The sequence below is a fragment of the Neopelma chrysocephalum genome, unplaced genomic scaffold (assembly GCF_003984885.1).
Source record: "Neopelma chrysocephalum unplaced genomic scaffold, ASM398488v2 Primary Assembly neopelma1_151, whole genome shotgun sequence".
Classification (NCBI taxonomy): domain Eukaryota; kingdom Metazoa; phylum Chordata; class Aves; order Passeriformes; family Pipridae; genus Neopelma; species Neopelma chrysocephalum.
In genome coordinates this window covers 419532-432398 of record NW_020897813.1, presented here as the reverse complement: position 1 = coordinate 432398, position 12867 = coordinate 419532, and the positions used below count along the sequence as shown (strand labels likewise).

Genomic DNA, 12867 nt, shown 5'->3' with positions numbered 1-12867 from the left:
AAATTAATAAAATAAATTAATAAAATAAATTAATAAAATAAATTAATTTGTTGGTAAAACTTTGTCAGAAAAGCAGTTTAACCACAGCTGTGTGTACAGGGAGGTGTAAATCCTCTCTTAAATCCTATTCTTTCTCAAATCCTGAATGTTTGGATTCACCTAAGGAATGCTCAAATTACTTCCTAGGGACTCTTTTAACTGCTTCTTGAGTGATCCTAAACTTTTGGTCCAAACAGGCATCTCAATGTGATGAATCAACCTATTATGAAATTCCTCCATTCTGTCTGGAATGCAAATGGGATGGTCAGTGCAGGTGACTGACTGAGCCACCTCTGGATCCAGCAGATCAGCTATTGGGCATAAATAATTCAGTTCAGTTATTGGGTACAAATGACTCTCAAACAGGCCTGTCTGGGCTTTTTCTGGGGCTTGAGCTCAGCCCTTCCCATAGCACAGTGCTGTGCCCACCAGACAGGCACTTGTACCCGTCCCCCAAGCCATGTATATGAGTAAAATAAAAAGTAGGTGTGTTAAAGCACTTTGTGAAATGCTGGGGGTACTTCTCGTTCTCTAAATTCCCAGTGGGATGCTCCTGGTTGGGATCTGCCTGCCTGGCAAATCCTGTCATTTGTGTTTTATAGCTCTTTCCTGTGAGAAGATGTTTAGCTAAGCTGCAGGTTATCCCTTGGCAGGTCTGGCCTATGGATATGACCTTTATACCACAGGATGCACGCTCTGCTGGCTGGCCACCCAAACACGATGAGAACAGAATGGGAGCCCTTTTGCTTCGAAGTGTGTGCGTGCTTTTCTCTAGTGGTCGAGAGAACTTCATTCTCTTGAATGAAGTTATTTTCCTGTGTGCATCAGCTCAGAATATTCCCAGTGATATTCAGGTAATGAAAAAGCAGAAGGAAGCAAAAAAAAAAGAAAATTTCTGTTCTTTAATACATGAAAAATAATAGCATGATGCAAACTCCCTGGTGGTGTGACCCGTGCAGGCAGAATCACGGATGGCCTTGTGAAATTCTGCTATAACAGCAAGTAGAGCAAGGGCTTAAACCTATTTCTTTGCATTACTAAAAAGGTTAACATTCTTACCAGACACTTTGGGTTTAAGATTGATTCATCTTTCTTGCATGAGGACTTGCAGCACTGCGAGTTTTGGAGATACGGCCAAGTTCAGCATTTAAGCACACGCTGAACTGTTGGGTTAAACTTAGTGCAGCCCTTTACACTAGAAGAAAATTGCAGGAATTTTCCTTCCCATGTACATGGAGCAGTCTGGCAGCATTCTCCTGCTGCAGTGTCATAAATGTTTTGCAATAAATGTAGCTACCAAATTCTCAATGCATATTTTCTGCCTTGGGAGGGGACAAGAGAGTGATGTATTGCTAAGCAAATCTTTGAAGCCTCTGAAGAAATGTGCTTTAATCAGCATCATTTGGTGAGGGGACCTTCTTTCCCCCTTCATATTAATTCTCTCCTAAATGTGGATTTTAATGAAAAACCTTGAAAAATGCTTTTGCCTTTTTTTTTTTTCTTTTCCCTTCAGTCGGTCATTTATATTCTGCACAAACTAGAATAGCACTGTGGGGGGAGCACTTAAATAGGGAGAAGATATTTGTCATCTGTCACACTCTGAAATTAAACTTTTGATATCGAGTTATTGCCTTAGAAATAACTTCAAAAAATGTACATGCAGAGAAAAGCACATGGTGGGGGAAGCTGTTCAACTAGTTATTGCATAACACCGTTTTAAATCCTCTGTCACTGAAGAGAGTCTTTAAAAATATTTCTTCATGAATAAAAATAAAAATTGCATTCATACAGTACAAATTTTTACGATTCCTTGACCACTTACGTGGATTCTTTTTCTTTTAACAAAATCACAGAGAGGAGGCTGAGGCTCCTAGAACTGCTGCTGAGATCTCTAATGAGAAATTGATATCCAGTTTTAATTAAATGCCTTGGAAATTTTTGTAGTACATTTGCATATATTAAGAAATTAGAAAGGAGAGAATGAGTCCATGTTCATTAGACAGTTAAGGAAGTACAGCTGAAAAGTACCAATGGTGAGTTGTACAGACAGGAAGTGGAGAGGAATATCTGCTTTTTCCTAATGCCTGCAAGTGGGAAGAGTATTTGGACTTTGGCATGGCACTTCTGTTCTGTGGAAAGATTTTGGAGGATTATAGGTGAGATGAAACAAAGAAGCAGCTTGTCCACAGGGCTGGGATAATGGAACTGTTCCTTGCTGATGAGTTTAAGACCACTGAGATGGGCTCCTCTTCCCCACGACCAGTTTTATTCGATGCTGGCTAAAGGGAAATACCTGTTGGATGGCTCTGCTCGTTAAACCTGTCATTTGTTGAGATAGGTGAGCAACCCATATTTTTTGCTAAATCAGGTTGTTTGCTCTGTGCTTTTGCTTGTCCCCCACTGACAGGCTGTGCTGTGGTGCTGTTTGCTAACACAGGGCACAGCAAACCCATTTCTTTGTGCTCTGCAGGGAGGTGTCCTTTGTCTGGCTGTCTTATTTGTAGCCTGTGGTCATGTCGTTTCTTCCCCCAGAACATCACAAATTCTATTTTCTTCTCCTTTTGGCACACGGTTGGACTCGATGATCCTTGTGGGTCCCTTCCAACTCAGCATATTCTGTGGTTCTGTGGCAGCTTGGAGCAGTTTTGCTGCAGCCTGAGGAGCCATGTGGTGTGGCTGTGCCCACGCTGGCACAGCAGCAGAGGTGACGGCGGAGCTGGTGCCATGTGGGTGCTCCATCTGATTCCCTTTCTGTGTGCAGGTGGCCATGCCAGAGCTGGATCCTGGGCTGTTTGCTGGCTGAGTGCCACCTTGGCACACAGGCAGCACCCAGGAAACCTCACATGCCTTAGAAATAGGGGATTGCTAGATGGGAATGCCGGAAAAACGGCATTTTGTTAGTCCCTGACTTGCGCTTTCAGAAACAAGAAAAGATGGTTTTCTTTCCTAATAACCCCCCTCATCTTTTAAATACGATTTACATTTTTTTTCAGATTTTATAAGAGTTGAATCTGATTTCTTTTTAAAGCAGTTTTTATAGGGTGTTTATTGTGCAACCTTAAACTGTCTAGAAGTATTATTGGATCACTGAACTGATCTCTGGGAGAAAACATTTGTGTATCTACATTGAATACAGTTGTAAAGCTCTGTAATATCATATAATTTTTATTATTTTGGGATTCTTCTAGATCAGATAATCTTCTAGAGTCAGAAAACCAAATTATTAAAGGAATTGGTAATAACTGTAGTTCATGAAGTGCTGGCAAATAGAAACAGTGAAGGAGTTTGTGAATAAGCTGAGTCATAATTATTTCATTTTCTTTGATATTGTTTGAGTTCTGCTACAAATCCAGCCCCATTTGTTAGAAATAAAATGGAATATTTAGAAAATATATGTCTAATATGACTGAGGTAAAGATATTACTGTGCCTTTTGAGCTAGTAAATGTTTTTATAACCAAAACAATCTCAGAAGAACAGAAGTCTGATCTCCTGGGATATGAACAATGTTCAGGCAAATGAAGGTCGGACATCACCTTGAGTCTTTTGAAATGTATGGCTTTGATTCCAGCAGTTAAAATCTTAAATCCCTGTTTCATTATTTATTTTAAGACTGAATACCTCTGGGGAACAGAGATGTTTACTACTTGAAAGACCTTTTCATGATTTTTTTTCTTGTTTTAAATCTACAGTAGATGGCCTTTGAATAAAATGCATAATACAGAACAATGTCTTAAACTACTAACCATACCCAATTTAGTATAAGCCAACATACAAATCACACTGCACTGAAAGGAATTTTAGCATCAAATTCATCGGGATCCATTGTATGATTTGGGTAAAGTTGTTAATTCATGTTTGTTAACTTAACATATAAAATAGTCTTTGGATGAAATACTTGCATACATAAATGTACTGAGAATTGAAGTTAGAATTAGTTTCTCATGTATTGAATACCTTTTTTTATCATTCTAACTCTGTGCCTTGAAAATAAAGACAAGGTAAAGAAATACAGAAAAAGGGAAAAAAAACCTAACAAAAAACCCAAGCCAAAACCCAACCCCAAGCTTTTTTTCCCTTCCATCCAGCAGAATAACACTTCCATTGACAAAGCATCCCCAAGGAAGTCTGCAGCACGTTGTGATGTCTCAGTCAAGACTCTTCTGTGCCACTGAGCACAGTCACTGCCAGATGTGGCTGTGACATTGCCCAGGAACATTTCTATCCTCAGCTCTGCTGTCTTCTCCTTCCCAACAGCTCAGGTCTCTAATGCAGTGAGAGGATCAGTCATCTCAGATCTCCAAGCAGAACAAATGGGATTATTTTAACTAATGCATCTCTAACTCATGGCTAAGTACAGCAGTGTTGTCTGCTTGGTGCCTACAACCCTGTTCTGGCTTCAAGAGCAACTCAAGGTGCCAGGAATGTCACTTTCATTTTTCTGTCAGTATTTCACAGAATCACAGAATCTGCTGAGTTGGAGGGGACCCACAAATATTGAGCCCAGCCTTTAATCCTGCGCAGGACCATCTCCAAGAGTCACACCATGTGCCTGAGAGAGTCATCCAAACACTCCTTGAGCTCTGTCAGCCTCGGTGCTGTGAATACTTCTCTAGAGAGCCTCTTGCAGTGCCCAACCACCCTCTGGGAGACGAACCTTTTTCTAATATCCAACCTAAACCTCCTCTGACACTCCAGGCCATTCCCTCTGGTCCTATCACCAGAGATAAGAGATCAGTACCTGTCCTCCCTCTTCCCCTCACGAGGAAGTTGTAACTGCAATGAGGTCTTCCCTCAGACTTCTCTTCTCCAGGCTGGTAAAGGAAGCACAAGCTCTGCGTGTTTCAAAATCAGAGTGCTGTTAGTGTTTGCAGCTTGCATTTCTAGCGAGGTCTTGCCTGAGATGCAGAAGAAACTCTTTAGAGGAACGTCTTTGACTCATTTAACAGAACAAGGAAACCCATCTCTTGTTGCTTTTGCAGTTTGTCACCCGCTGAGAGATGACAGTAGGTGTGCCACAGCCACCTGTGCCACAGGTTTTGCTGCCTGTCTGTTTGACATCCTGAGCTCTCATGGTGCTGTCAGTTTTGTTTTCTAATGCTGTAATTACAAACACTGAAATCCCGGGGGCTTATAAGAAGAATGAGATGAATTTTACAATGTGAGCTAAACTTGGAATAGTGCTGCACTTGTGGAAGGTGGCAGCAGTTGAAGGTGTAGTAGAGGTCTGTGTCACTGCAGGGGGGTGATAAGGGGAAGACAAACCCCTCACAATAAACATTTAATTAAAAAAGTAGTAATTTCTCCTCCTTCCGTGGTGTAGTGTGTTTTCCAAATATCAATGTAGTTTCTTCCTCTTGTCCTCCCTGATTCTCAAATATTATGATTTCATTTCTCCACCAGCTTCAGTTGCAGATGGTAGTTCATTATGGGCTTTTTGCTAGTGCCTTGACCTCATACTGTATAAATTTCTGCTAAAATTTCCACTCCAGACAAAGGGCATGTGATGCTCTCTGGTCTAGAGTTTCATTCATTCCATCTTCAAACATCAGTAAACTCTGTCCTAGGACACAAGAGCCGAGTGGAGTTTTGAACTCTCTTCCACTGCACAAGATGGATGCACGGGCCAACAGGACTCATTTCCTCCCAGAGACATCCTAACATGGCTTTTCTTTATCCCTGCTTCACCCAAAGCTCTGCCACCCTTTATATAAACAACAGTGTTATGCTTGATTCAAAATCTACATCCATGATAACTTGAATAAACTCAATTTCTCTTAAGAGATGTTACTGCCTAGAAGCAGCATTCAAGGACATTTAGAGAGGAAGTAGAAAGAGCTCCAGTGGTGCTGCAGTGAACCTGTTACTGGAAATCATTGTAAATTGAAAAATACAAAGCAACTTCATTCTGTAGCTTGGTCAGATCTAATTTTGTCTTTGTTTGGTGTCATGCCAAATACTGATGTTGTCTTTATAATTTTGTTAAATTTCAGTTCTTATGGTGAGCATTCTCTATATTTATATACCTGTGTTGATGGAAAACATAATTTTCAGCCTAATCCTCGTGGATTTGTGCATCAAGATAAGAATCTCTCAGTCTAGCCTTTGCAAATTCCATTTAAACCATTTTTCGTGAGCTACATAGAATCACAGAATGATTTGGGCTGGAAGGGACCTTGAAGATCATCTGGTTCCAACCCCCTGCCATGGGCAGGGACACCTTTGTCCAGTGGCTGAAAAGGAGTAAACAAAATGAAGGAAATAATGGAAAATCTTAACAATCCGATTACAAGGGTGCACATACTGAGTAGTGGAAAATACTGCAAGTGGAAAAGCTCTTTTTAGGTGCTGGAATAATTGTGTATTGCTCGAAGTACACGCCTAGAACAGTTTAAACAGTTATTAAAGAGTGTTGCCAGATTTTATCACTGCAGTCATGCATAGAGATCAGTGATCCCCGTGCAGCACTGCAAAATGTGTGAATGAGGTGCTCTTACTAAAAATAAACCTATTGAATGCTGTTCCTAATTGCCACAGAATACCGGGTAAATGATAATGATTTTAGCAGTACAACGTTGACTCAGAAAATTTGACTGCAAAGTCACACGTGAGTTTTTAAGAGGTGATAAAATAGTCGCAAGCCTTCTTTGTTTGCTTGAGCACTCGGGGGTTAAAAGGTAAAGCAAACAAACAAGAACCCATCAAACAAAAACCAACTCCATAGTGTAGCAGGGTGAAAACACCGACTTGAGGTGAGGTGAGGAACAGTGACTGCACAAGCTTGGACAGCTCAGGGTCTTAAGAAGGCACCATGCAATGTTTTACAGATTTCACTTGTCTGAGTGGCTGCAACCAGTCTTTAATCACCCTCAGATTGATCTTGGAGCTGTTGTAGTTCCGTTCTTGTATAATTTGTAAGAAGCAGTGAGGGGTTATGGTTGTGTGGAAACACCTGGTGGGGTTACAGCTCTTGAAGTAGACTTTAACTGCTCTGACTGACGTGTTAAAGCCCTTTAAGCAGCCCAAAATGTAAAGAGAAGTATCTGTGAATTTGTTTTTAAAGAAAACGAAAAGTTCTCAGAACCTTTGGCAACAGTTGAACATCCCAGAGGTGACTGACAGAGGGCCAAAGAACTTTCCCCCCACCACCACTTTTAGAAGACTCCTTTTAATACTTCGAGTTTCTCTCATGCCCTTGCACCCCAAACAGAATCCATTTGCTTTCTCATAAGAAACTGGTTGTTGATGAGGAGTCTGCCATTGCCACCTCTGCAGCAATCCCAGATTTTTAGGATATAGAATAAATGGGAACTCATAGCAGTTTCTCTACAGTTCTATCTTCAGTTTGACTTGGAAAAGTGAAAACTTTTCCTTGGCAAAAACAGTCTTAAAAATCAATAAACTACTTTTTTTTTCTCTAGCAAATTCTTTGATTCTCAATTTCTTTATGGTTATTCATATTTTCAGCCAACTGCAGCAAATGTCTGATTTGCAGGCAGAGTGAATTTCTGCTCCAGCAAGGGTTTAAGCTGTTTAGGGAAATGAATGAACCACAGAGGTTTTTATTTAATGATAAATTTTGTATGAATGTAATTTTTTTCATAAGTGACTGGCTTTCCTAGATCAAACTCCTTCATAGTGAGTTTTACAGCAATATGCAGTACCTCTGACAACTAAAATTTTCTAAAAGTCTGGGAGTGCCAGTTCAAAGAATAAATAAATACTGGTCTGGTGGAGCCTTCAGTAATCCCTGATCAAAGCAACAATGCATTTTAAAACTAGCTCTGATTACTGCTGGCCTGTGGTTTTATCCTTCCCAGTCTGAAAATGTCTTTACAGAATCAGAGAAACACACTGAGAATACTGATTAGACATTCATTTTAATTTATCACCCCGGTATTTGGGCACCTTTATTTTGTCCTGAATTTATACTCAAAACCACTTTTGTAGAAGTGGGAGAACTTTACTGTGAGGCAAACGGAGGCAGGAGGTTTAATGACATATTTGTCCTGTTAGGCAGAAAGACTTTTTGCAATCTAAGCCTCCCACAGTAGGTGTTGGAACTGGGATGTGGACAGGACGCAGCCAAGTATTCCCATCACTGCACTGGGAGTCGCCTTCTCACTTATTGAATTTACTGTCCATCGTTTTTGTCTCTGCTGGTAAAGTTGTTTTGACCTGCCGTACTTTGAAGTGTTTGGGGATTTTCCGCTAATGTTTCTCCTGATTTGCAGTGAGTTTTGGAGTTCCCTGCAAATAATCAGGAATGGTATCCAGTGCCTGGATTGCATTGCCAGTTTATGGAGAAGGGGGACTTGCTTTAGCTTAGCTCCAGCTCTGTGTGTGCAATTCAAAATGACAGAACTCTGGTTTTAGGACACTTTCATGGATTTCCACAGTGGGAAATCTCTGGGATAAATGTGCTAAAGTGATGTTGGTAACCCAGGTGGTGGAACAACATGTTTGTCTTGGAACTACTGCAAGCATTTCTGTGAGCACAGGATGAAAAAAAGACATTTTTGTCACTTGCAGTAATTAGATTCCGTGACACTTCTGTCAAGTGGGTTAGGTTTTGGGTTTTTTTTCTCCCCAGATTTCAATTTAATTCTTGATGTATCACCTCCCTAACTTAGCTTTGCCTCTCAAAGAAGTGGCATTGTCCTTTTAATTCCTGGCCTGAGCAGTTGCACGGTGTTCACAGTAAAACTCAGTGACTCAAAGAATTGCATTTTAGCCATTAATGGCATAATGTACATTCACTTTGGGATTCACTCTGTTACTTGAGAAGTTGGGAGAGGAGCTGCTGTTGAATATCTCTGTCCTGAAGCTCTTAGAGGGCTGTCACTCTGTGTTCCTGCATAAATCTCCCACCTCAGGGAGCCCATTCCCTGGGCACTGGGAGATGCTGGTTAACAACACTGATTGCTTGGCAAGTTACATCTTGACAAATACACTCCACACACTATTAAGTCTCTGCTTACTTAAAATCATCTCCAGAAGGGTTTTAAATAGATTCTTTGTTGTAAATTTAATCTTGTCATCACATTTTTGAACCAGAGAGGTACCTGTGTGTTTGTCTTGATGTAATTCTTGGAAGAGACGTTTGTTTTCGTCTCCAAAAGTAACAGAGTAAAACTTCCATGTGCCCTGATTCATGCATATATTTATTTAGTAAACATATCCCTTTCAAAATATTTGATTCCAAGCAAAATTGAGTTTATTAGTTCTGTTTAAGACTTACAGACCTGAGTGCTACTATAAAATAATTAAAAGTGGCAACAAGTGTAATAGCTTTTTTGTGCATTATTATTCAGACTTTTCTGGATTTAGATGATTTTTAATGCTTCAGTTATATTGGAAGGTGTGTTAGATTTTACTTTTTGAGGATGTGTTATATTTTTATTTTTTTAAGACTCACTTTTAAGTTTCCTGTTAGGGAGTAATACAGAAGAGATGAGCTTAATTTTATTAATTGTGCAATAAAACCATTTGGATCTAAATAAACCCAGATGTATTAAATGGCTGGACTTCTTTTTTTCTTCGACTTTACATTCATTATATTCAGTCAGAATTTGTATTTCCAAAATGTAAACTGTTTTTTTTTTTATTTTTCCTAGGTCTTGCATGCTGTGGCACAAAGATTGTCTCTCACTCTGCGCTATGTTCATGGTAAGCCTTATTCCATCTTTTTATATTCCAGGGAATTTTCTGTTATTTTATCAGTCAGTCATTTGAAATGAACATAAACTCATGGACATGAATTTAGTCTCTATGTTTTCTACCGAACTAGTGACAAATCTCCAACATCTCCAACATGTTTTGTACAACATCCAGTGCAAAATGAGTTTTAAGAATCTCTGAAGGAACCTGGTGATGGCTTCCAAATCTCAATGGTTGTGTTACAAATTGCAGACAGCACAGAACAGGATAGATAATTTTTGTAGTTTTAAGCAATGCAGTGGCACCTTAATTCAGGACAGGTCCCCAGATGACAAGACATACAAAGAGTAACACAAAAGGCCCAGCTTGGGGTCCAGTGAATCCCATTTTATCCAGGCTCCATGTCTTCAGGCTCTTTATCTATGCTAAGTAGCTCTCCATGGCTGCCAACTTTTTGGCACTTCTTAAAATAACTCAGTTAAAAATATTTCATAAACTCATTTTATATAGGCAAAATAAGCTCCTGTGCTCCTCTGAAGCAGCACATGTTCCTTCTTTTTCCCTTCTCCTCCAAATATTAGCAAATTACCACTTTTATTATGATATGAGAGTAAACCAGCTTTTGGAATTAAGCCTCACATTTATCAAGGGTTTCCTACTATGTTCTGCTCTTTTTTGAGTGGTTAAGTAGAAAACACCTTCTCTTCTGTATTTCTGGGTTTACTGATACATATTTTTGAATTAATTATTTTCCCTCATGCTTTTTACTGGAAGTAGCTGGAATCCTCGTGTAGTTCCACTGCTTCCCCCTCACCCCTTTTTTTTCCCTTTTTTTTTTCTTTTTAGTTTTTTTTTTGTTCTCCCAAATTCTCCCTTACCTGCCCAAGGATGTTTGAGCTGCTTGGTGACCTCTACATCTGAGACCCGAAGATAATAAGCAGCTTTCCCTGACTGATGGGATTAGGGGTGTCAGAGGAGTGGCCAAGGCTTTAAGGGACACAGTCTTTTAATCTTCTTCCCTAGTTCACCGAAGTTCAGTGATCCATGGAAAATGTGCCTTATTGAGCTGTCAGGGTAATCGATATTCCCCTTCAATTAAGCTTATTGGTATTTCTGAGAGTCCAGTCAGATTCATAAACGTGCTACTGCTTCCTGAATGAGAATGTTTAATCCCAGGATACTCGTTGGCATTTTAATAATCATTCCCACTTCCCAGTGGGACTCGTTTGGTTTGCAGGGCCTTGAACAGCCCACGGTGAGGGTTTATGGGCATCTTTGTAGATCATGACCACGGACAAGCCCTTTCTCAATTGCACATTACATTTAATTACTCATCACTCTGGAATAAGAGAGTTGATGCAAGAGCAAAAGCTTTACATCTGTCAGGTCTTTTAATGCCAGAGCTTCTTTATTTCCTTTTTTTTAGTGGTGTTTTTTACGCTTTTCCTACATTCCAGCAGCTTTCCCACATAATGCATGAATTTTTTCCATACTCTCCTGTACAACATGGTGATATTTGGAGCAGTTCTGCTAGTGCTTGCTGGAGGTTTGGAAAGACTGTGAGGATCTGAGCACTGACTCTGCGAATTAAATTAATCTGGGAGCCCCAGAGAGACAGTTAATGGCTCCATTAATAATTTCATTTTCTTATATTCTCAGTTTTAAAATACCAGACCAATATTTTGTGCTCTGAGGTGTGATAGAAGTGCCTTTCATTCTAGCAGGAATCCTCTGCAAGTTTGTAGATGTTCTCTGAAGCAGAGGTTCATAATTTTCCTTAACACAGTCACTGCATAAGGCCCCAAGCTTGGCACTGTTTAGCTAAAATATTTTTTACAACAAATCCAAGAATCTGTTGTCATCTCAAGGGCTTATAGTTAAAGTTTACTAATGCAAATTGTTTTTGAGTCAGGCAAGCCTGACAGTATTATTGTCTGTCTTACTTTTTTAAAACACATTTTAGCAAAGCTAGCACAAAACCCCAGATGAATCGAACTATAACTTTTTCTGATTTTGATGGAAATAATCATTTTATGATGTCCAATCTCTCTTTAATGGTTTTGAGAGGCAGAAAATTATCATGAAAACAGAGCATTAAAACTTCTGCATGCAAAATACTTTTTGAAAGGGAATTGCAAATATGGTCCAAAAAAATCTTCATAGATAAAATTGTTTGGGGCTTCCTTTTGTTTCTAATTTATATTCACAAAAATAAATTAGGATAAAGTAGCAATCAGAAGGATCAATTAAAACTATCGATACAATTAGTTTAAAAAAAGAATATCAGTTTACAGTTCATACTTTTGAAACTGTTGCAGCACGACTTTTGTGCTTGTAGTCTAATGGCAAAGAGTTCTGTCCTGTATGAAGAACTGGTGCAAATATAAGTGGCTTTTCAGTTGGGATTCAAGGGTAAGTTATTCATCTAGATGCATAAATACACAGTTAATCTTTTATTATCTAGCATATGTTCATGCTGGATGACTTTGAACTTTTCAAAATAGTTTTATCAGTTTGCAGCTTCTGGTGTTGATACAAACCCACTGAGCTTTCCTTGTGAAGAGCCCAGTTCATTGTGAGCTCCCCCTGGCATCTGCATTGAGCCAGGCATTATCATTCACCTCCTCACGGATGGCTTATCTGATTACCATGGTTTGGAGATTGCAATTACTGTGACTTGTTTGTCATCTTCTGTCAGCTGTAATGTCATTTTTATTAGAATTCTCTAGAAGAAGGCAGTTTATGCTGCTGAATGCAGTGGGAACGAAGCCCTGCTGAGTGCAGGAAGTGGTTCCTCTGCTGCACATGACCCTTGTTGTGTTCCTTCCTTCTACCCCAGAAAGGCCTCTTGTGGCAAGAAAGGGTTTATAACCAACCTTTTAAAAAATGCTGTGTCTAAATAAGAGTTGTCTAACTTTGCAGAGATGGGGCTTTTGATTGCAGGTGTTCCTAATTAGATTAATTAACAGCGCAGATCAAGCCGATGGAGGAGGCATGGAGAACTGACTGAGAGCTTATCAAATTAGCCAAGTAGAGCAATTAATCAGACAGACCTTAACTGTTTGGTTTCTTTTTTTTAATTATCATCTTGAGCAGTGTGCTTTCAGCTTCCACTAAAGAAGGCATTCAATGCAAAGCTGTGTTTGGTAAGACAGTTCCCTTGTTGTCT

General features: G+C 39.6%; 1 protein-coding gene across 10 annotated transcripts in view; it reads left to right on the top strand.

Annotated features, from left to right (window-relative positions):
• ATP2B2 (ATPase plasma membrane Ca2+ transporting 2) overlaps positions 1–12867 on the top strand; it is a 409505-nt gene that overhangs the window by 92222 nt on the left and 304416 nt on the right. For all 10 annotated transcript variants that reach the window (XM_027701197.1, XM_027701186.1, XM_027701198.1 and 7 more), the window contains exon 2: positions 9656–9707. The gene's annotated coding sequence lies outside the window, so the exon portion shown is untranslated. The remainder of the gene's footprint in view (positions 1–9655; positions 9708–12867) is intronic.